Source organism: Anser cygnoides, chromosome W (assembly GCF_040182565.1).
Source record: "Anser cygnoides isolate HZ-2024a breed goose chromosome W, Taihu_goose_T2T_genome, whole genome shotgun sequence".
NCBI classification, from domain to species: domain Eukaryota; kingdom Metazoa; phylum Chordata; class Aves; order Anseriformes; family Anatidae; genus Anser; species Anser cygnoides.
The window spans coordinates 6,135,485-6,161,100 of record NC_089911.1 but is presented as its reverse complement, the minus strand read 5'-3'; the positions used below and the strand labels follow the sequence as shown (position 1 = coordinate 6,161,100).

The 25,616-nt window shown below is 43.8% G+C and overlaps 1 long non-coding RNA gene across 1 annotated transcript; it reads left to right on the top strand.

The window, feature by feature from the left end:
* The first annotated feature begins 11,385 nt into the window (after window positions 1-11,385).
* Window positions 11,386-17,807, top strand: LOC136788763 (uncharacterized). Its single transcript, XR_010827371.1, has 2 exons — window positions 11,386-12,580; window positions 15,994-17,807. It is a non-coding gene; the product is annotated as an uncharacterized lncRNA (long non-coding RNA).
* Window positions 17,808-25,616: the final 7,809 nt, after the last annotated feature.

Genomic DNA, 25,616 nt, shown 5'->3' with positions numbered 1-25,616 from the left:
TAATTATCATGTTAGGAACAGTGGTTGTTAAAGGGTTAGTTACTTTAAATAAAGCCCTGTAGTCAAGTCATGGGCCATGTCCCATCTGTTTGTTCTTTTTTTTTTTTTTTAAACAGGCCATATAGGGTTATTATATGGTGAATGATTTTTTTTTCCCTATAATGCCCTGTTGGTCTAATTGTTTGACTAATTCTGTCACAGGTTTTATGGCAGGTAGTTTATACTGTGGAATGCTAACTGGTTTACTCTTAGGCAGGAGGGGGGCTATTTGTAGCAGATTTACAGGCTTAATCATATCAAGATTAGTTTTCCTGTAATTGGAGGACTACCAATTTTTCATATTTACCCCAGCTATCTATCGAAGACTGTCCTTCCAGAATATCCATTCCTACAATATTCATTTTTCACAATAACAAGGGTCATAAGGTACATCCATTAGACAATATTTAGTCCATACATCTGAATAAGTGTTATTTGTACTATTAAAATCTACTACTGAAACTGCTTCTTTCTTTAAAGGAGCTTTACCTTCATAAGTACGTTGATCTATCACTGAAATGTGTGCTCCTTTATCAATCAAATATGTTGTGGTATTCTTATCATTTATAGCAATCAACATTTCCAGACTCTGGTTCCATGTAGCTGTCTTGGTGGTTGTAACACAGATAGCGGAGCTGAGCCAGTTCCCCTATTCATTTGAATGCTTTGTTAAAAGTATTGAGTGATATTCTCTAACTTCAGACACATGGGGAGCTCGTGTGTCTTGCTAGCTGTTCCTGAGTTTCTCCTAATAATTGTTTTAGCACTGCAGTTAGAAGACTATGCAGTTGCCACCTCATTAATCCTTTATCTAAGCATTTTTTCCAAACACAACTAAACTCCTCAAACGCACTGTCTGGAGGATTTTTGCCTTTAGTATTTCTTGAATGGAATCAAGGGTGAATGGTATTGTTGCTAGGTTTAATCGTGTCTCTTGCATGGTCTTTCTCTCTCTACTTCTCTCCCCCTCTGCTTCTGTGACTCCATCTGTCTTTTTCCCCAACTCCCAGCCCCCACCATGCATCATTGCCCCTCTCCCCATCACTCCCCCTCCCTCTTTCTCCTCCCCCTCCCCTCTGTCTCGCTACACTTCAGTGTCTCTCCATCTCCCCCCACCTCTCTCCATCTCCCCTCTTTAAATTTCCCCATTCCCCCCTCTTTAAATCTCCCTCTGTCTCCCCATCCTTTCTGTCTCTCCCTTCTCATTCTGCCTCTGCCCCTCCTGCTTCTCCCTCTCTCTCTCTCTCCCTCCTGCTCTCACTTGCTCCCCATTTGTCTCTCCATCTCTTCATCTATCCCTGTCTCTCCCCACTTGTGTTTCTCTCTTGCTTTCTCCCCCTCTACATGCTTCCTCCCCTCCATCTTTCTCCCATCTCTCCCCTCTTTCCATCTCTCTGCCTCTCCCCCCTCCTCTTTCCCTCTCTATCTCAACCCCTCTCTCTCCCCATCTCTGTCCCTTCCTCTAATTCATCCCAGCTCTCATCTCTCTCCTGCATCCTCCTCTCTCTCTCTCTCTCTCTCTCTCTCTCTCTCTCTCTCTCTCTCTCTCTCTCTCTCCTTCCTTCTCCCTCTCTTCGGGTCTCTCTCCCTCCTCCCTTTCTGCCTCCATCTCGCTCTTCCACTTCCTCTCTCTCCCCCATCCCTCTCTCTGTCACCCTGTCACTGGTTTTCTGTCTCCTTCACCATCCTCCTCCCCCCCCCATCTCTCCCCTTTATCCATTTTCTTTCTCTCCCTTTCTCTGTTTATCCCTCCTCCCTGTGTTATCGCTTTTTTTTTCCATGGTCATTTATTATTTTTTTAAAAAAGATTTCAGGCCAATTTTGTAAAGTTTTGCCCATCTTTTCATCAGCCTCACATCACTTTGCCAGCAGCTCCCGGGCTTGGGCTGGAGCAAGAGCCGAGGCTTTATTATCAGCTGGAGGGAGGAGGATAAGGTGTGTAAAGCGACAAACACGGCGCCCTGCATTCAGCTTCCACCGGGACCTGTACTCTTGTTTCCCCCATTCCTCCTCTGCAGTGGTCAGTCAGGCAGTGGTTGGCTAAGCCCCCGCAGGTTGGAGCCTCTGCCACCTGTGTCGGCCGCTTTGCGCATTTTGCAGCATCATTAGGAGCCGCTGCGGGAGCAGGCAGCGTTGCTGCCCTCCCGTGGGGCCAGGGCAGGTACCGGGGCCGGGCTGCGCTGTACTGTGATGTGCTGTGCCGACGGCCCCTCTCGCATCTCATCATCCCTTTCTGTCTCTGTCTCTCAACAGTGCCTGGTCCTGCTATGCAGCAAAGCCTCCTGGCTGCGGTGCATCTATGTGAACCCTACCCGCAATTCTGAAGGCTGTTCTCCCTTCGGTTGTGTGCCCTAGCAGCGGTGGTAGGTGGAGGACATTGGGGCAGCGCTGGAGTGAGCGGCATGACGTCCTGGCGGCAAAGACATTCGTGGCCTGGCTTGGTGAGGCTGTTGGGCTTGTGCTGCCTGGTGCTGGGCTCCTGGTGGGGTGCACTGGGCTGCTCCGCGTCCTGCCGCTGCAGCTCCTGGAGGATCTGGTGTGCAGAGCCAGCACCAGGCATAGCTTCCTTCCCTGTGCCGCAGCGGAGTGTCAAAGGTGACACTGTCATTGAGATGTGAGTATGACCCGGCCCCAGCCCTGGACATGGGGGGTTGTGGTGATGGAGCCACCGGAGCGATGGGGGGGCAGCGCCGAAATGCACTTGTTCCACAGGTGGATGTTATGGCTAGAAGCCTGAAAGTCCGGTGTGATTTCATTTGGACTTGACTTCCCCGACATATAATTTCAAACCCATTTAGATGATAAATCCTAGTTGATCACGATGTGATTTCCTGGGAGCAGAGTAGGCAGTGAAGTGGTGCAGAGGTCATGGGACCACGGAAATACTTGGGACTGCAGAAGCACTCAGCTGAGCTGCTGCCTCCAGCCCCTGCATCTGCCGGGGGTGGGGTGCACAGTACCCACATCTCACTTCTGTGTCAGCAGCAGATTTGGAATTTTTATATATATTTTAAATTCGTTTACTTTTTACTTTTGCTCCCTCCATTTATTTCTGTGAATGGAGAGCTTTGGTGGGTGGCTGTCCCATCTCTCAGGTCTCTCCACCTTATATTCTTTTCTATTTAAAAAAGGGAGGGGGTGGGAATAAAGGAAGGGATGCAGCACATTCTGATAGAAAGGAGAACAAACTAGCTTCCCTGCTTTGACCATAGGCATGCAAACTTTCTTTGCCATTCCCTATAAGGTGGCTGGAAGGAGAAAACACTGAGTGTGTAGGAGAATGAGCATTGTGCTGTCTCTCAGCAAGTGTTAAAGCATTAGGAAACTCTCATTAATAGAGAGGAAAGTGGAAGAAGTTGTTTTTGTTTTTCTTTTTTACCCAAGTGTCATTTCCAACCTTGTTTGACTGCAAATGATTTCAGTAAAGGAATTCAGTAACTTTTTGTGTTCAGTCCTGCATCCTTTAGCAGCTCTGTCGAATCCACATACTTTGCCTGAGAAAAGCTGAAAACACTTGCTGAGCAAAAATTTTGCATACTGGATTTGTAGATGATAGATATGGGAAAAAATCCCTCTAAAGTTGTTTTGTCTGTTTCCATCTTCCCCAGCCCTTGCTGTTTCTGCAGTTTCCCATGACATTTTAAATATAAAAGATACCAGAATATTTTCTCCCAAATCTATAGATTTCTAACTCTCTCCCTTCTTCTTCTTTATCCTCTTTTTCAGTTTCCTTTAGAATCAATGTTAAAATGCCATTAAATTTGGTGTGATTTCAGATTAATTCTAGTGTTGAGCTACCTTTCTGCATTTTCTTATAGTCAGTTTGCTGCATTTCCCCATCTATTTGTGAGGAAAAAGCTGGAGACATTCATTTCTAGTGCTCATAGATTTTTAGGACTTAAGAGAATGAAGCAATCTTTTAAAGATGTTACCACAGTTATCTTTTCAGATGTTTGCTTAATATTCCATAGATTATTTCTTTTAAAAAAAAAAAGCTTCAAGCACTGCTAAGTTTTGCTAGCCTTGTTATCCGGTATGTTTAATTTAGAAGTAACTTAGCAATTTCACCCTAGAACTTAAGCTCTATTTAAAAGACCAGAGAAAAAAATGCATATGTAAACATGTATGACAGACACAATAAACTTAAAACATATCCAGCCATTTTGCATTGATGCTTTTAGGTTTTCTTCTTTTATTTATTTATTTTTTTCAGCATCATTGTTTATCTTTACATTTCTTTTTCATTTTTTACTGTATTATACTGTGACATTGCATGTTTTGTTTGATGATCTAAAAATAATGTTTAGTACTGGATTTCTCAGGAGATGCTCTTGCATGTATTTAAGATGGTCTTTTTTTAACATAAAGCATGAAGGCCCTTTAATTAAATTGTAGAAATAAATTAAAAATTGGACTCCTGTAGCTGCCACATTATTTCATTGTGGGAACACAGCAAATAATAAATATGTAAGGAAGCATTCTAATATGGTAGATACAGAATGTGAAAACATTCTCTGTAGCTACAGGAGCACAATTCCATTGATCTCTGGTGAAATTACTCCTGGTACGAATGAGAAGAGCATAAGGGACTTAATTTTTAGTAATTTGTATTTTCTGAATGTTTTTTGAGACCAATCCTTCACTTACTGCTTATGTCCTGCTCTTGATTGGAGTGTGTCATGCAGTCCTAGGCAAAACATCCACTGACTCCTTGGGAATGTTGCCTGAGTAAAGATTCTCATCTAGGAAGAAGACCATGTGCACTGGGAATTTTGCAGGTGGGATACTGCATGGTTAGGTCAGGCATAGAATCATAGAATAGTTTGGATTGAAAGGGATTTTAATGATCATCTGGTTCCAAAACCCCTGCCATGGGCAGGGACACCTTCCACTAGACCAGGTTGCTCAAAGCCCCATCCAACCTGGCCTTGAACACTTCCAGGGACGGAGCATCCACAACTTCTCTGGGCAACCTGTTCCGGTGCCTCACCACCCTCACAGTAAAGAATTTCTTCCTAATGTCTAATCTAAGTCTACCCTCTTTTAGTTTAAAACCGCTACCTCTTTTCCTATCATTACATTCCTTGATAAAGAGATCCTCTCCAGCTGTCCTGTAGGCCCCCCTTTAGGCACTGTAAGGCTGCAATGAGGTCTCCCAGAGCTTTCTCTTCTCCAGGCTGAACAACCCCAACTCTCTCAGCCTGTTTTCGTAGGAGAGGTGCTCTAGCCCTCTGATCATCCTTGTGGCCCTCCTCTGGACTTGCTCTAATAGGTTCATGTCCTTCTTATGTTGGGGTCCCCAGAGCTGAATGCAGTATTCCAGGTGGGGTCTCACGAGAGCAGAGAAGAGAAGAAGAATCACCTCCCTCAACCTGATGGCCACGCTTCTTTTGATGCAGCCCAGGATACAATTGGCTTTCTGGGCTGCAAGTGCACATTGCAGGCTCATGTTGAACTTTTCATCATCCAACACCCCCAGGTCCTTCTCCTCAGGGCTGCTCTCAATCCATTCTCCCCCCAGGCATGGTGAAACCCATGGTGGTGCAAAGGTCTGGCTGTGGGCTGGGTGGATGACACTGAGCAGGCAGGGCATGGGTGGGCAGCGTTTCCACTTGGCTCCAAGCAGTGTGAGAGAAAGCTGGGGTGGTACTGTTTAACAGAGTACTGAGTAACAGAGCTGCAGTACACCATACATTGAACAGCCTCCACCACTTGGTACCTAGGTGCCTTGGCGCTATATTGGCCCATAAATAAATGGCACCTAAGCGCTTAATAATCACTCCCTTCCCACTCCAGGTATTGCTTTATTCCTACTTGGATCACTGTCCAAATATACTGAAATCAGCAGAAAGATCTGCAGAGCACTTTTTCATGAGCGCTGTGAGCCTCAGCTGCTGAAACATTGTATGGGAGGACATAGGAGTACTTCTGCCTGATGATTTTCTTAGTCATCTTCCTCACTTTCCCTTCTTAGTTGTTCTTGCAGTTTTCTATTCTGATATGTAAAAGATAGATTTTCAAAACCTGTGCCTCTAATAATATTGGATTTTTGTTCTGTTGCTGAAGGGCAGTGACGTGCTGGTCTCAGTCTGGAAAGCATGTGCCCATGCTAAAGTTGTTTATCATAACAGCTTAATCATAATAATTGTTTTGTAGTATTGATGTTATTAGAGATAAACTGAACTCCAAAGTGAGGAATTAAAAAATAAGCCAATGAAGCTCAAACTGAGCACTAAGGAGCAAGAATGGTGAGAATAAAATTGATATATAAGCATTGTTAAATCATAGAATCATAGAATCATTAAGGTTGGAAAAGACCTCCAAGATCATCTGGTCCAACCATATCCGTACCACCAATATCATCCACTAGACTATGTCCCTAAGCACCAAGTCCAATCTCTCCTTAAACACCTCCAGGGATGGTGATGCCACCACCTCCCTGGGCAACCCGTTCCAATGCCTGACTACTCTTTCTGAGAAGAAATGTCTCCTAATTTCCAACCTAAACCTCCCCTGGCGCAACTTGAAGCCATTCCCTCTAGTCCTATCGCTACTTATCTGTGAGAAAGGGCCGACCCCCCAGCTCCCCACGACTGCCTTTCAGGTAGTTGTAGAGAGCAATAAGGTCTCCCCTGAGCCTCCTCTTCCCCAGACTAAACAACCCCAGTTCCCTCAGCCGTTCCTCAGAAGACTTGTGTTCCAGACCCTTCACCAGCTTTGTAGCCCTTCTCTGGACATGCTCCAGGGCCTCAATGTCCTTTTTGTACTGAGTGGCAATTCCATACCCTATTTGTAATATAATATTTTTCTCTTTTAAGTAAAACATACTGTTAATCTCAGTGTATATGATTCTTAATAGTCCTGTTAATCTCAGTGTATATGATTCTTAATAGTCCTTGCTATCAAAGTATCTTCTTGCAGTGCAAGTATATTCCTGGCCTATTTTAGCAACTCTAGTATCAAGTCATTAATATGTTGTTTTAAGATTATTCAGGTGAATGAGGTTTGAAATTTTTTGCTGTGTTTCAGGGAGAACTGCTTCTCAGCAAAAGAGTAGGTGACTAGCTCTTCCTTTGTAAAAAGAGAGAGGTGATTGTGTACTGCACACTTTTCAAAACCACAATGTAAATTTCAAATGCAGTTATATAAAGCACTCTAGAATTGTTAATAAATACGACGGGATAAGTAATCTGTAGTGTAAATTATTTAACAAGTCTGAGAAATACCTTAATAATTTTCTCAGACAGGGTCTTTTGTGAAGTTATTTTATTCGCGATTGCAATGACGGGCATCCTGCAAGCAGGAGTGCCTAGCACAAGTATATTATAACCTTATATCTCCTATTACCTGATGCTTGATTCCTTCCCTGTTTCCTCACTGGCTGAGCACTACAGGTTCACAAACTACTCAATGCTTATTACTGTACCATATATGTACAATTGTATTTGACCAACCTTTAATTTCTAATTTTCCTTTTTTATTTTTCCGTCTTCTCTTGTGACTAGAGGGCCTGTGATTTTTTTTGTTTTTTACTGATTTTGCACTGCTCATCCTGTTTTTCTTAGCTATCCTTCTTATTTTGGGACAGTGGGACCTTCCCCTTATCTGCTTAACATACTCCCCACTGCTACGCCACTGTCATGCCTGCACAATCACTTTTGAATACACAAGGTTAGTGGAATTTTCCACTGCAAAAACACATTCTACTGCAAAAACACAGCTTTGTTTCTCACAGTTCCCCCCTCTTCTTTTCTTATTACTATGGTTGTTTCTGTACCTCTTCATATCCCCCACTCTTGAGTTTTTCCAACACTAGGGTGCAATATTTTTCTTCAGATGTCATGGGGGATGACAGATACACAATGCCATTAATACTAGAATACTAACAAATAGTTGCTTGAACCAGTGCCATCCAGGCAACCATGAGGTCAATTTTTCCCAAATGTCTCTAAATCTCCAGGAAGTATTGTCTTGGGCCACCTCACGTAAGATCTTGGTTTTCTCCCAAATATTTCTGAGATCAGTCTCAGTTCGCCCCGTTTGCTCTACATACATAGAGCAACTGGCATTAATTATAGTGCAACCCCCTCCTTGCAAGGCTAGTAATAAATCCAGTACCATTAGATTCTAGAACACCATCTTTGACAGACTTGTCACCTCCTCTTGCAGTGCCCAGATCACATTTAGAGTGTTATTTTCTAATTTTTCAACTATATCTGAGATATTCACAATAGCTTTTTCTTATTCACTCACCCCTAACCAAGGGATAAACCACCTTGTGAACCCGTGAAATCTTGTTCCTCTCTCCACTAGAGGATTAATTGAAGTCCTCTTGATTCTGCATAGGTGGGTCTCAAGGAGGCCTGGGCTTTGGTTTTGCATATCCTCAATAATGGTTATGTTTGGAATTATTGCCCTCAGGGCACATGCTCCCTTCCATCCTAGGGGCAACACTTTCCTGGCCCTATTGCCACATAGCCAATACCACCCTTTGCCATTTGGGACTGGCCACCCGGTTACCAAATGATTCCCGTACTGTGTTTGGTGTGCATTATATATATTAGCACTGCCATAATTACAATATTTAGTACAGTATAGGTAATTCCTTACCTCACAGGTAACATTTCCACACCCAGGGTCAGTATTATTGCCCCCTGAATTTCCATCAGTGTGAAGAATGATATACATACTAATATAAAAAACAGAATCCCCTGGGGACGCTCTAATTCTGTGTAATCCAACTCTTTTCCCCAATTACACATGGTATTCATTATTTTTTCCTAAGGAGAAGTTAAAGGTTATTTTACAGCTATGATTCACACCTCCTCCTAATTTTAATTTTAAAGGTTCTCCTGCAGGAACAGTCTCTCAGGTCTCAATGTCAACTGATGCCTTCACCTGGCTGTAATGAGTGTAACGAGTCCACCATTTCTCAGCTGTTCTTACTGTCATCTCAGTTGTCAGGAGTACCTGGAATGGTCCGTCCTACTCAGGTTGTAGCTTCGATTCCCTCCACGTTCATATCAGAATCCAATCTCCTGCTTGAAATTGATGGATTGGGGCTACCAAGGGTGGGGTCTGGGCTAACAATCCACACGTCCTGAGAGATGACAAAGAGGATGGCAGCCCAAATATATAGTTTTTAAGAAAAGCATCTTTTGTCTTGAATTGAGGTAATTCATTCCCTTTGCCCAGGTACGGCAATAAAAATAATATTTCATATGGTGAAACTCCCACATCTTTTCTTGGTGCAGTTTGAATTCGGAGAAGTGCCAAAGGTAAGCACTTTGTCCAGGGGAGCTGAGTTTCCAGAACTAATGTAGTCAATTGCTTCTTTACTCTCTGATCTGCTCCACCCTTCCAGAAGAGGAAGGATGCCAAGGAGTGTGAAATTCCCATTTAATTCCTAGAGTCCGCATTAGCCCTTGCAATATTTGTGAGGTAAAGTGACTTCCTTGATCAGAGTCAATATTTTCAACAATTCCATACCTGGGAGTTATTTGTTCTAGAATTACTTTAGTTACTATGTTCGCAGTAGCAGATACTGAAGGGAAAGCTTCCACCCACCCTGACAAGTGATCGACCAAGACTAATAAGTATTTAAATCTATCTACTCTAGGGAGTTCTGTAAAATCTACCCATACATTTTGGAAGCGTTGAATTCCTGGTTCTCGCCCCCCCCTTTGTGCTGACTGCGGATAATTTTCCTATTTACCTTTTGACATACTACACGACTCCTGCATACTTGTTTAGCCAGAGAATATATATTCCTACACATACATATTTCCATAGCACAGCATCACACATTGCTTGAATTCCCCAATGACCCTCTTGATGTAAAACAGTTAATATTTACCTCATTAGCACTTTACTCAGCATTTCTCTCCCCTCAGGGAGTATCTGTTTTCCTTTGAACTTCGTGACTCCTAATTCCTTAAAAAACTTTTTCTCTTAAAACCTTTTAGTTCTTTTTAGTTTTGGGTAGGGATAGCTCAACAATTCCCTGAACCCTCTCTGTGTTTATTCTTCATTCCCCCTCAGACACTAGATGCCCTAAATACTTGACTTCTCTTTCTACGTATTGTAATTACTTTCAAGCCCTGTTTTCCCAGAAAGTCGAATAGCTTGTTAGTGGCTTCCTTCACAACTGTTTTCTCCTGTCCTGACAATAAACGATCATCCACATATTGTGACAGTAACATCTCCTTTGGAGGTTGGAATTGCTCCAAAATTTCTTCTAGAACTTGCCCAAATAAATTGGTGGCCCTGTAAACCCCTGAGGTAAAACTGTCCATCTGTATTGTTGCTTCCGCCCCGTTTCAGGGTCTTGCCACTCAAAGGCAAATATGTCTTTGCTTTCGGGGTCTGAGAGCATCCCATTAATAACACCGTTATTCCAGTCTAACAATTTACTATTTGAATGCCCAATTTCATCATCAAATCCCTTGCCAACAAGTTAGTCCCTGCCTTGGGTACATACAATAATTGCCCAGTGATCGTTTTATCACCTAGTCTCAGCTTGGTGTCCCCAAAAAGTGGCACTGTTATCCCAGCCCCTTCTACCCCAATTCCATTTAGGGGTTTCATTAGTTAATTTAATCCCTGATACTTTACAGGCCAGTAATGACCTAGTTGCCCCAGTGAATTAGGTTTATGTGGTAAGGTTCTGGTAGAGGGGAGGCTGCAGGGGTGGCCCCTGTGAGAAGAATCCAGCAGCTGCCCCATGTTAGATAAGGCCCAGTTTCAGCCAGCTCCACCACTGCCCAGACCCGAGCCATAAGCGATGCTGTTTGTGCCTCTGTGTCCTGGTTTCAGTCAGGACAGAGTTAATTTTCCTCCTGTTATCTGGTAGGGTGCTATGTTTTGGATTAGGATGAGAAGAGTGCTGATAACATGCCGATGTTTTAATTGTTGCAGAGCAGTGCTTACACCAGGCCAAGGACTTTTCAGATTCTCACGCTGTCCTGCCAGCGGGCAGGCTGGGGGTGCAGCAGGAGCTGGGAGGGGACAGACCCAGGACAGCTGACCCAAACTGGCCAAAGGGGTATTCCATACCATCTGACGTCATGCTAAACAATATATAGGGGTGGCTAGCCGGGGTGGGGGGACCAGCTGCTCAGGGATAGGCTGGGCATCGGTCAGTGGGTGGTGAGCAATTGCATTGTGCATCACTTGTTTCATACACATTATTATTAGTAGTACTATTATCATTATTATTATTGTTATTATTATTTTACTGTCTTAATAAACTGTCTTTATCTCAACCCACAGGCTTCACTTTCCTGTTTCTCTCCCCTATCCCAGAGAGGGAGGGGGGAGGGTGAGCGAACGGCTGTGTGGTGCTTAGCTGCCGGTCGGGTTAAACCACAACACTGTGTGAGAGCACATCCAAGAAAAGGGAAAAAAACCCAACAACAAACAAACACCTGCTGCACAACAGCAGGTGGGAGAGCGAGGAGTGAGAAACAGCCTTGCAGACACCAAGGTCAGTGAAGAAGGAGGGGGAGGAGGTGCTCCAGTTGCTGGAGCCGAACCGCCTCCCCCCCGTCCTCCGCGGCCTGTGGAGAGGCTCATGGTGTACCACAGCGGAGCAGATATCCGCACTGTAGCCTGTGGGGGGATCTGCTGCCCATGGGGGTCCCAAGCAGGAGCAACCCGCTCCTGATGGATGGACCCTGTGGCACAGACCTACACCAGGAGCAGCTCCCGAAGAGCTGCTGCTCATGGAGAAACCCACACGGGAGCAGCCCTGGAAGGTCGGCACCCTGCAGGGGGGACCCCACACAAGAGCAGGGGAGAGAGCGACCGTGAAGGAGCAGTGGAAATGAAGCACCACTGTAAGGAATGGTCCAGCAATTCGTGCCACTAAGGGATTTGAAGGGTTAACATTGAGGCCTGGGTTTAGGTGAGAAGAGAACAAAGGGATTTCTTCAGAGAAAAACTGCTGACTCTGCACGGACGTGCAGTAACTTCTGACATCCGGCCAAGAGACCACTAGATAAGGAGGAAGAATATGAGCCTCCCCGTCCGAGCGGCCCCCGGAGAGACTAACAGAGACTGATAAGCAGGCGCACCTGGGAGGACTTCGGATTCGGGAAACCAATTATAATAACCCTGCCTCTTCTAGAAGTAGTAATGAATATGTATTAGCCTAGGAGCACAAAAACCAGCCGCCTTATGTAACAGGTGTGCGTCCTGGTGGAGCAGAGACTCCCGGCACACCCAGAGCTGTTTGCTTGCCTCTATTCGTTTAATAAATTGTAAACTTTGATTGTAATCCTATTTGGGACTCAGTCATTTATAACAACTGGGGGCTCGTCCGGGATGGTCTTGCTTCCTGAATTCTGACTTGATCTAGGAGGGGCGCCCCCACCATTTGGTGGCTCCTGTTCGAGTCAGGTCGGGACTAACACCATCTTGAACCTGAATAAGGGCAAGCAAAGATTTAGATTTTTTTATGAGCTCCCTTTGCCGGCTGCAGCACTATATTTTGCCCGTAGTTCTGCGCGCGAAGATCCGAACGAAGACGACGGAGTCATAAGTATTTAACCATATACCGTTTGGTTGGGTGGGATTCGGTTGCCTGTGTGTGTGTGAGTGTGACTGAGACGGAACGTAGTTCCGAAGCGATTGTGGAGGTCTTCTAACCGCGGTTCCAATCTCCCGCGAGGGACTTGGCCGGTGAAGGACCGAAGCAATTCCTATAGGATTGGTGGGTGGGTGATAGGTCCTAAACCCCCTGCAAGACACTCTCACTAAGGCAACCAAGGGCTGTAGGAATTGCCACAGTAAAATTCCTAGATGGGTCAGACAAAATTGAAGACCCGGGACCAGAGAAAAGGGAGCAAATTACCAGACATACCACCAGAAAGTCCATTAGGGATAATGATTAGAAATTGGAATGATAGGGGCCCCAGAAAAGGAAAAAAGTAAATTAAAAATGGTTCGGTATTGTATGAGAGAATGGCCAAAGGAGCCTTTAAGACCACATGTCTTTTGGCCCGTTTTCGGATCCTTTGAAGACTGGGTTTGCCAGGCCTTAAATATACATGTTAATTCAAAGGAACCTTTTAGCCAGGAGGAAAGTGATTATGCAGGATTATGGATCAGGACTTCACGTCCTTTTCCAGCCTCAATATTTACACTAAAAGCAGACGAGAAGTTTGAAGAAGAAGAGAACAAAAAAATAAAAAATAAAAACAAAGGAAAAAGAAAAAGATGATGAATGGGAGTCATTGGATAACCTACCACCTCTATATCCTAACAATCCACCCCCGGTGGTGCATCTTGTAATCCTATTTTGTTCTTAAATGTTTTGACTGTGTCAAGGAGGAAGGTGGGAGCATTATCTAAGTAACAGTTTAGAAGTTTTGGTATATTCCCGGTGGTGTTTGGTCAGTTTCCCAAGTATCGGGGGAGGGGGGCTGACTGATTATCAAAGCGGTAGAACGGAGAGTCACTTCTTTGGTGGTTCGGGCCTGAGCCCTGGGAATTTGGTAAGAAGGGGGAGAGCGAATTTATTTAGGCCTCAGTACCTTTTAAACCCCCATCTTGACGGATACACAGGAGTGATTCCTTGTTTTGTGTAGGCTTACTAACAAAGTGCATGAGAAAAATTAGCATTCGGCTTGAAATTCGGTCTTGTTGAAATGTAAATTTTGTGGAAAAGGTGGTATTGTTTGTCTAGAAGACAGAAGGCTGAGTGCTTCTTGTGTTTTTCCGAAGTCCTGTGGATTTATGATTGGAACGGGGCTCATTAATAATCTGAAATAGTGAAGTTTGTATGTGGAAAGAAGAGTTTAATCCCAGAGAACTGGGACATTTGGGAAGAAGATTAGGAAAAGATAGTAAAAACCTTCAATAAAAAGGTTTGCGTGGAAATTGAAACAAGGGACAGTAACTAATATAAATAAATAAAAGGGAATGGGAAATCAAGGAAATGGGTAAAATCCAAAACAAAGACGTCCTAAAAAAAAAAAAAAAAGCCTCCTTGGGTGCATATTGGCACATTGGAAGGATATTGTTAGAAATGGGGGCACAGAAAGCAAGAGGACTTTCACTAAGTATTGCAATCAATGATGGCCACTATATAAACTAAATGGCCACTTTATGGATCAATCGACTATAACAGTGTCTTGCAATTAATGCTGTTTTTGAGGAGAGAAGGAAAATAGGATGAAATGTTGTATACTGATATGTTGTTTCAGCATCTTGGAGGGAAAAGGTTTGGAATTAAGTTGGCCCCTGACTGAGCCTTTGGTGTTGGCATTAGAAAAGTACAGGCTGGAGAAAGATAAAGGAAGTGTTAAAAGGGTTGTTGAAGGTGTTAAAGGTTGTGTGGCATGTAGTATTTAACAGAGCTGTTTGAAGCTAAATGAGCAGGGAAAGAGGATGTAGGAATGTTAATAGTTCCGCCTCAACCCGAGGCTGAGATCTCTAAATCGCGGGTGTGAGCCCTCTGGGGCAGAGGGACCGTGATGGGTCCGAGAGAGTTGTCATGGAAACAGAAAAGCAGCTAACTCTTAAAACAACCTGAGTTCATGTGTGAGCTCAGATTGCCAATGGGACCGCTCAGGGAACTTTCAACGATTGCATTCCCCTGACCGACCCCCTCACTGAGACCCTAATCACCCCGGAAATTATGTAAATACCAAAAACTGGTTAAATTGGCTATTGGAAATTGAGAATCTGTTCCAACAAGGTCCAAAAGAAACCCCTATGGAATTTATGGAATTTTTGAATTTTTGGACCAACTTTGAAATGCAATGAGAAAAAAAAATGGACCTGGCTTAAAAAAAAATAAATACAGAGGCAATTGGCTAGCCTCTTTCCAGGGCAATCGGCCCCTGATATCAGAAAGAAATTGTCTTAGGCTGCAGGACAAACTTACAACAGTCAGGAATGACGGGGACCTGGGGCATCTACCCTAGCAGGTCCACTAGTTGAAATAAAGCTAGGAAACGAAGACAGAGGCTTGAATTTTTTGTTGGTTATGGGAGCTTCTTTCTCTGTGTTAATTAGGCTGTAAATGTAATAGGAGCAACACATTCAGTGTTAAATAGTTTAAAAGGACGATTAGGAGCTAAGACAACTACAATAATTGGAGCCACAGGGAAAGAGGAGGAACGGCCATTCTTACAACCCCTTGATTTGCGTTTTGGGGGTAAGGAACTAACCCATGAATTTTTGTATGTACCAGAATGCCCGATTCCACTCTTGGGACGGGATCTATTAGCCAACTTAGATGCAACAATAACCTTTGAGGATGGAGAATTAATAATGAAGGTACCTGAGTCCAAAGTAGGACAAATCCTAATGATCAAAGATAAACCCTTTGTTAATATTCCAAGAGAAGTAGAAAATGCAGTTATACCAACAGTATGGGAAACAGATGTACCAGGGAAGTCGAAACTGGCACAACCGGTAAAGGTGGAATTAAAGGAAGGAGCCAAACCTGTTTGAATCAAACAATATCCACTTAAGATAGAAGCTAGGCAGGGGATAGTGAAAATTATTGACAAATTTCTCAAATATCAGATTCTGGAAGAATGTAAATCGGAATACAACACTCCAATTTTTCCAGTAAAGCCGAATGGCGAGTATAGATTTGTACAAGATCTTAGAGCAATAAATGAAATAACAAAGGACATTCACCCGGTAGTAGCTAATCCTTACACATTGTTACCATCTGTGAAAGAGAAATATAAATGGTTTACCGTGATAGATTTAAAGGATGACTTCTTTTGCATACCGCTTGATAAAGATAGTAGAAAATTATTTGCCTTCAAATGGGAAAACATATTGAAGTTTTTGGACCACATATGGTAACAACCGTTTTGGAACAAAAGGGGGGGGGGGGGCACTGGTTATCACCCAGCCGGATGATGAAATATCAGGCAATACTAACTGAACAAGATGACATAACCTTGAAAACGACTAACCTGTTATATCCAGCAGTATTTCTAGGAACCGTTCCAGAAGAAGGACCATTGGAAGACAATTGTGTGGAAATAATCGAACATACGCCAGCCACAAAGATTTGAAGGATGTACCCCTTGAAAGGTATTCAGTGGGAATACCACACTCCGTGGCACCCACAAAGCTCAGGGAAAGTAGAAAGGATGAATCAAACAATAAAACAACAATTGGCTAAGTTAATGATCGAGACACAGCTGCCCTGGATGAAATGCTTACCATTGGCACTTTTAAACATAAGAACTAAACCACACAGTGAGACTGGATTATCATCATATGAAATGTTATATGGTATGCCTTATTCTCAAGGGATGCCCCTAGGGAACAATGTAGTTGAGGATCATAGTATCCAGAAATACATAATTACCATTGGAAGGAGATTACAGGAGCTAAGAGAAATTGGGATGATGACTCAGACACCACCTGGATGTAGTCCTGTAAGCTGTACAGCACGTAGTGGGAAATGGAACACCACGCATGTTCAGCTGAGAAACGGGACTTGGCTGAAATGCTCATATTGAGAATTTTTTGGATCCGGATGTGAAACTGTGGCAAGAGCACAAGCGGGGGGACAATTCGATGGTCAAATCTTGAGCTGTCAGCGTGATAACACCTCTAAGGAATAGCATGTGGTGCGGGTCTATCGCTGGAAATGGCAGGATGAGAATGGGAGGCGAGTGTTCTTTAAACATTTCTGGTCAGCTTATAATATGACAGGCCGCCAAAGAGAACTGAATTGTGACTGTAAGTGGAAACCCAACGTGGGAGCTTGGAAGTGCGCATATACGAGTACAAACGGGGCAGACATGGTAACAGGACCACTCGGTAACAAGGACACTCTGTATTATCACGCCCCAAAGGGTAAAGAGGGATGGGATGGTCCTTTTCCAAACGGGACGTGGGCCCTAAAGGGACATTATTGGGTGTGTGGCAAACATGCTTAGAAGAGGCTACCCAGAAACTGGTCGGGAATATGCTATGTGGGGTACATAAGACCCTTGTTCTTTTTATTGTCACGAACACAAGGAAATCATTTAGGAATAAGATTATATGATGACCTGAACAGAGTAAAATGATCTATTGATACTTCCTTAGCCGGGGGTAGTGCCCAAAAATGGGGAAAGGATGAATGGCCTCCTGAAAGAATCATACAGCATTATGGGCCAGCTACCTGGAACCCAAATGAGTTGGTATCAGGAGCCCGAGAACCTATTTATAATTTGAACCGAATAATTAGGTCGCAAGCTATCCTCGAAGTTGTAACCAATCAAACAGCGACGGCCTTGGATCTTCTGGCTGATCAATCCACTCAGATGAGGAATGCTATCTTTCAACGTAGAATGGTCTTAGACTATTTACTAGCAGAAGAAGGGGGAGCGTGTGGAAAACTGAACGATTCTAATTGTTGTTTACAAATTGATGATAATGGAAAAGTGGTTAAGCAGATAACAAAGGAAATTAAAAAGCTAGCCCACATCCCAGTACAAACTTGGAAGGGTATGGATTGGGATTTCTTTTCATGGTTGCCCGGTGGACCATGGGTTAAAAGGATGCTATTTTTATTTTTATGTGGTGTAATGACATTATTGTTTATACCTTGTATGATACCTTGCTTTACGTTGTTGATATCGCGAATAATAAATAGCACCCAATTTGTGATGACTTTGGGAGAGAAAAGGTGATGTGTCGATAATGATGCTTAAGAAATGGACACCCCGAGAACTGACTGATGAAATCCAATTGCTACTAACAAAGGTTGAAGAAGAGACACGAATTGATGATATTAAAAAGAAGGGGAGGAATTGTAAGGAATGGTCCAGCAATTCGTGCCACTAAGGGGTGTGAAGGGTTAACATTGAGGCCTGGGTTTAGGTGAGAAGAGAACAAAGGGATTTCTTCAGAGAAAAACTGCTGACTCTGCACAGACGTGCAGTAACTTCTGACATCCGGCCAAGAGACCACTAGATAAGGAGGAAGAATATGAGCCTCCCCGTCCGAGCGGCCCCCGGAGAGACTAACAGAGACTGATAAGCAGGCGCACCTGGGAGGACTTCGGATTCGGGAAACCAATTATAATAACCCTGCCTCTTCTAGAAGTAGTAATGAATATGTATTAGCCTAGGAGCACAAAAACCAGCCGCCTTATGTAACAGGTGTGCGTCCTGGTGGAGCAGAGACTCCCGGCGCACCCAGCGCTGTTTGCTTGCCTCTATTCGTTTAATAAATTGTAAACTTTGATTGTAATCCTATTTGGGACTCAGTCATTTATAACACCACGGACTGACTGCAGCCCCCACTCCCACCCCCGCCCCGTGCCACTCAGGGTGGGGAGGAGGTGGAAGAGAGTGGATGGGGGAAGGTGCCCCCAGCTTGTTTCTTTGTTTCTCACCACTCCAGCCCATCAGCAATAGGTAATAAATTTTATTAGTCTTCTTATGCTAAGTCTGTTTTGCTTGCGACGATAATCGTAGAGTGATCCCCATGTCCTTATCTCAGCTCTTGAGTCCTTTTTCATTTTTCAAGGGCTCTCAGTGGGACTAGGTTTCTGAGAAGCCCTGACTCCCCTGTTCTGAATTTGTAACAGCAAACAATCTCTCCTCCTTCTTCCTCTCCGGATACTCCTATTTGAAGAGGCCAGCATGGCCATACTTAAAACATCTTCTCAAAGCCTGTCCTTACTAGAATTTAGGCTGCAGCACAGGTAGCTTTCCTTGCCTGCCATTCCTCAGCTCTCTTCCTCTCCCATCCTGGGCCTGACTTCCCCTGAAAGTTTTCTTCCTCTGTCTCCAACCCTCTGCCTCACTACCTGGTCCACTGTGAAGACCATTTGTTTCGCTCTTTGCTTTTCCTTCTCATCTCCCCTCCTGACATACACCTTCTGGGCCTCCCACAGGAGGGCCTCCAGTGACCGTTCACTCTATCCTTCTACCTTCTGGAGCTTTTTCTGTATATCCGGCCAGGCTTTAATCACAAAATGAACTTTCAAAAGCCCTTGCACTACTGGGTCCTCAGGATTCATCCCCGAGTATTTACTCATTCTGACCCTAAGTCTATCTTATGATTTCTGTGTTGTGAGTTGTTATCCCAGTTGGATAAGCAGGTATTACTGCTCTATCAGAATTACTCCTGGTCTTGGCGGGGGGGGGGGGGGGTGTGTGTTAGTTTTTTTCCCATTCTTGAATAGCTGCCTCTGAATCATTCCCCTCCTAAACATTCTTCTCCAGCGAATAACATACTCAAGATTTATCCCCCTCCCCCCCCGAATATAAATTAGGCCTTAGAAACTGATCTAACTGTTCTGCGAGTCCTATAGGGTCCTCAGTTAAAGACTTAATTTCCTTCTTAAAACTCCTAAACTCTCTGCTGGTAAGGGGGAGAGTCCACATAATGTATTTGTCCTTGTCCCACTGGAACCTCCCTAAGAGGATACACAGTTAGTGTCAGTACTGTTAGCATCAGGGAAGGCGAAATTCTCAATATCTCTTCTACATTGTTCTAATTCTTGCCAGAACCTAGAGTGCACTCCTTCTCCAGGGACAGCGTCAATTGCAGTCCCTGTCTCCCTTCCTGGAGCGGTTGCTGCCACCACTGGTGCAATATTAAGATTAGAGGGAGTATAACTTGATTCCTCCCCTGAAAAAGGAGTCTTATTGTTTACTTATAAATTTAAAGCCTGAATTTCAATCAGACCCGTATTTTGGTCAAAATACTGAAGTTCCTTTTATTGGCTTTTTAGGCCACACAATTACACAACATCTAAGCATTGTTTTCTTACCTTTTCCCCTGGTTTTTGGTTGTGTTTCCAATTCCTTATCATTCTTTGCAAAGTACTATATTTAGGCACAGTTTTGGGGTCTCCATCCCCATTCTACTTATACTTGGAGCCCTTATTCCCCATCTCTTCCTGACGTGCTGCTGTGGACTTCACCACTGTCCTGGTTCCAGTTAGGGCAGAGTTAATCTTCCTCCTAGTAGCTGCTAGGGTGCTATGTTTTGGATTAGGATGAGAAGAGTGCTGATAACATGCTGATGTTTTAATTGTTGCAGAGCAGTGTTTACACCAGGCCAAGGACTTTCCAGCTTCTCGCTCTGTCCTGCCAGCGAGCAGGCTAGGGGTGCAGCAGGAGCTGGGAGAAAAGGGAAGAAAATAGTCCAAATCCTTTTGAAGGCTGGTTTTGCCATAAAAAAAAATAAAGTCAAAGGACCTGCACGAGAGATCCAGTTTTTAGGAATAAAATGGCAAGATGGACGTCGTCAAATCCCAATGGATGTGATCAACAAAATAACAGCTATGTCTCCACCAACTAGCAAAAAAGAAACACAAACTTTCCTAGGTGTCGTGGGGTTTTGGAGAATGCACATTCCAAATTACAGTCTGATTGTAAACCCGCTCTACCAAGTAACCCGTAAGAAGAATGCTTTTGAATGGGGCCCTGAGCAACGACAAGCCTTTGAACAAATTAAGCAGGAAATAGTCCATGCAGTAGCCCTTGGGCCAGTCCAAACAGGGCCAGATGTAAAGAATGTGCTCTACACTGCAGCCGGGGAGAATGGTCCCACCTGGAGCCTCTGGCAGAAAGAACCTGGGGAAACTCGAGGTCGACCCCTGGGGTTTTGGAGTCGGGGATACAGAGGATCTGAGGCCCGCTATACTCCAACTGAAAAGGAGATATTGGCAGCATATGAAGGAGTTCGATCTGCTTCGGAAGTGGTCAGTACTGAAGCGCAGCTCCTCCTGGCACCCCGACTGCCGGTACTAGGCTGGATGTTCAAAGGAAGGGTCCCCTCTACGCATCATGCAACTGATGCTACATGGAGCAAGTGGGTTGCACTGATTACTCAGCGGGCTCGAATAGGAAACCTCAGTCGCCCAGGAATCTTGGAAGTGATTATGGACTGGCCAGAAGGCAAATATTTTGGGATATCACCAGAGGAGGAGGTGGTCCGTGCTGAAGAAGCCCCACTGTACAACAAGCTACCAGAAAATGAGAAGAAATATGCCCTGTTCACTGATGGGTCCTGTCGTATTGTGGGAAAGCATCAGAGAAGGAAGGCTGCTGTATGGAGTCCTACACGACGAGTTGCAGAAGCTGCTGAGGGAGAAGGTGAATCGAGTCAGTTTGCAGAAGTGAAAGCCATCCAGCTGGCCTTAGACATTGCTGAACGAGAAAAGTGGCCAGTTCTCTATCTCTATACTGATTCATGGATAGTAACAAATGCCCTGTGGGGGTGGTTACAGCAATGGCAGCAGAATAACTGGGAGCGCAGGGGCAAGCCCATCTGGGCTGCTGCATTGTGGCAAGATATTGCTGCCCGGGGAGAGAACCTGGTTGAAAAGGTACGCCATGTAGATGCTCATGTGCCCAAGAATCGGGCTACTGAAGAACATCAAAACAACCAGCAGGTGGATCAGGCTGCTAAGATTGAAGTGGCTCAGGTGGACCTGGACTGGCAACATAAGGGTGAATTATTTATAGCTTGATGGGCCCATGACACCTCAGGCCATCAAGGTAGAGATGCAACATACAGATGGGCTCGTGATCGAGGGGTGGACCTGACCATGGACACTATAGCACAGGTTATTCATGATTGTGAAACATGTGCTGCAATCAAGCAAGCCAAACGGTCAAAGCCTCTTTGGTGTGGAGGACGATGGCAGAAATATAAATATGGAGAGGCCTGGCAGATTGATTACATCACACTCCCTCAAACCTGCAACGGCAAGCGCCACATACTTACAATGGTGGAAGCAACCACCGGATGGCTGGAAACATATCCTGTGCCCCATGCCACCGCCCGGAACACTATCCTGGGCCTTGAAAAGCAAGTCCTATTGCGACATGGCACCCCAGAAAGAATTGAGTCAGACAATGGGACTCATTTCCAAAACAACCTTACAGACACTTGGGCCAAAGAACACGGTATTGAGTGGGTGTATCACATCCCCTATCATGCACCAGCCTCTGGGAAAGTTGAACGATACAATGGACTGTTGAAGACTACACTGAAAGCAATGGGTGTTGGGACATTCAAAAATTGGGATACACATTTGGCAAAGGCCACCTGGTTAGTCAATACTAGGGGATCTGCCAACCGAGCTGGACCTGCCCCATCAAACCTGTTACGCACTGTAGAAGGGGATAAAGTTCCTGTAGTGCACGTAAGAAACATGCTGGGTAAAACAGTCTGGGCTACTCCTGCCTCAGGAAAAGGCAAACCCATTCGTGGAATTGCTTTTGCTCAGGGACCTGGATGCGCTTGGTGGGTAATGCAAAAGAATGGGGAGGTCCGGTGTGTACCTCAAGGGGATTTAATACTGGGTGAGAATAGCCCATGAGTTGAATTGTAGTATGTTAATTATTATATAATACTGTATGTCATCACTACCATGATTGCTATATATCATAGATGAAAATGGTGATTAATTACAAGGTATTGGAAAGAGTGTAACCTGAGCATGACATAAATGGTATGGAATAAGGGGTGGATATATGTCCTGGTTCCAGTTAGGACAGAGTTAATTTTCCTCCTAGTAGCTGCTAGGGTGCTATGTTTTGGATTAGGATGAGAGGAGTGCTGATAACATGCTGATGTTTTAATTGTTGCAGAGCAGTGTTTACACCAGGCCAAGGACTTTCCAGGTTCTCGCTCTGTCCTGCCAGCGAGCAGGCTAGGGGTGCAGCAGGAGCTGGGAGGGGACAGACCCAGGACAGCTGACCCAAACTGGCCAAAGTGGTATTCCATACCATCTGACGTCATGCTAAACAATATATAGGGGTGGCTGGCCAGGGTGGGGGGGCCGGCTGCTCGGGGATAGGCTGGGCATCGGTCAGAGGGTGGGGAGCAATTGCATTGTGCATCACTTGTTTCGTACACATTATTATTATTAATACTATTATTATTATTATTATTGTTATTATTATTTTCCTTTCTTAATTAACTATCTTTATCTCAACTCACAGGCTTCACTTTCCTGTTTCTCTCCCCCATCCCAGAGAGGGAGGGGTGAGGGTGAGCGAACGGCTGTGTGGTGTTTAGCTGCCAGCTGGGTTAAACCACAACAGCCACCCACAGGGGTACCACACGCCTGTACCTAGGATAAGGAGAGAGGTGGGTTGTACTGCCGAACACTATACCGTGCCTGGGGTACCGTACACCTAAAGGCTCCTAATTCCCCGAGACTCTCTTTTGCTCATCTATCCTTCGCTTCGTCCATCTCCGGCTGTACCCCTCGCGGAACTATGGAACTGCGGATCAGGACTTCACACTCACTTCGCACTAAAAGTACTTCTCATTCACACTCCACACAAGAGTCTCCTTGACCACCCAAGGCAATACAGTAAAGCTCGTCTTACCTTAATCCTTGCACGGAATTACCATGTCTATTTCAATAATTGTGCCTGTACCTACAGTTCTCCCTTCTCCCTAGTGTTTCACAGAACCTGTCTTCAGTTTAACAGTCTCGGTTCTTTGTCAGCCATCCCGAGACAACCCACCACCCCTGACAGGACTGCTGAAATCAGTAGGGTGCACCTTCCTGTCTGTGCTGGCAAGAACTCTCTGGTAGGCAACAAGGTCCTGGATGAACCCACAAATTGTGAGAAGTACCTTAGTAATTTTCTCAGACAGGGTCTTCTGTGAAGCTTTTATTTGCAGTTGCAATGGCAGGCGTCCTGCAAGCAGGTGCGCACAGCAAAAGTATATCATAACCTTATATTCCCTATTACCTGCCACGTGGAAGTGGAATTTTCCACTGCAAAAACACATTCTACTGCAAAAACAGAACTTTGTTTCTCACATAAGTCATGTGAGCTTGTGCTAAAAAAAGCATGTTAAAATTCATATGAAGCTCAGTGCTGTTGGTATTTTGTGTGTCTTTCATTTTAGATTTCTAAACTCTGTTGTAGATTAAATAGAATATAAAACTGTCAACAGGGCTTCTCAACCTCCATCCCCTTCCTCTGGAAAACAATTTTTGGCTGTGCAGGGTGGCACGGCTTGGCTGGATTTAATGGTTATTTCTGGTGGTTTGGAATAATACAATAAAATACGAAGGATCAGGCTGCAAATTATTAAAGGGATTTTGGACAGATGAGATACAATAGGTCCTTTTAGGAATCTGTCCGTTTCTTTCATCTTCCTTTAAAGATCATAGTTGGTTAAGGTGAGTTGAAAGTAAGCATTATGAAAATCAGTTTTGTAATTTCCAGGCTATAAAGATACCACAAAATATCATAAACCATAGTGTTTTTATATAGCCTTGCTTCTTTTTGCTCCCAGGTAACCTTTTGCATTCCTTGTTTCAATCATTGTTCTTACAGTCAGTGAGGACTTGTGGGGCTCTTTGGAGACTTACCTGGAGTTGTTTCCATCAGGCTGAGACAGTGCAAGTGCAAGCTGGTTCTTGCTGGAGGAGGGCAGCATCCTTCAGGATGTGCTCAGTGTTGTGCAGGATTAGGCTGGCAAAACACTACCTTTAGTTCTGTCTTTAGTCACTCGAGTTTTAAGAGAAGTTTGGGATTTATATAGTAAAATGAAGGCCATTTATATAAATTTGACTTCTACTTCTAAACTACTAAAACTTCTACTTTCTATATTAATGAAAAAACAGAATGCCCAAGAATCCAGCTTCCAATATCTTTAGAATGGCTTTTACCAGATTTTTTTCAGATTCTATTTTTTCTTTATTATATTCATGCTTATATTTTTATGTATAAGGAAGAAAGCAGCCTAGCAAAATTATAGATCTTGAATCATTCTAAACCAAAAACTTTTACATACCTTAATACCTTTACATACAAACCTTTTACATACCTTAATAAGGGTTCTATTTCTCAATTTTGAATTAATTTTAAAGTAAGAGGAATAAAAAAAGTTCTTTATGGATTGCAGTTCTCTCTCTCCATTGTTTGTCATCTCTTACTGCAGCAATATCTAACAACATGTCAGTAAAGGAGGCTTGTAGAATTTCTTTGCCAAAGCTGGATGAGTATAGTAGGTAATGAAGCGTAAAAAATGATGAAAAACAGTGCAGAGAACTTAAAAAACCTTCTCAGTACTGATGTTAAAAGTATATTTAGCTTGTTATGTTTGGAAAATCTATTTGAAATCTGTCCTTTAAAAAGTGAAGCTCTGATTGTATTAATTTATCGTTTATGTGTACTTCAAATGGAGAAAAATTCAAAGACATTTGAAAGCCATATGCCTATGCTGCCTGGGATGGGAATACAATCTATTAATAGACACTGCATTTAATAATTACTTATAAAAATTTTGTAGTCATATAGCTGTTATTGAAAACAAATATATTGAGGGTGCACCTTAATTCCTTTTTAATTGAGAGACTAAGTTTTCAGAAACTGCATAAAGCAAAGCAAACCACGCTATCCCCCCGCCCCCAGAAATAGGCATATGGAGATCGTCTTTCTTATATATCTATTATTAACCATAACTTTATAGAATCATAATGCACTTATAGGAAAGGAGCCATGCTGTGAATATTCTATTATCAATATGCATTTTTTTAAATTTACCTGGAAGAAAATGACCTGTATTGACTGATGATTGTCAACAGCAGTTATAGCTGAAACAGTTAAATATAT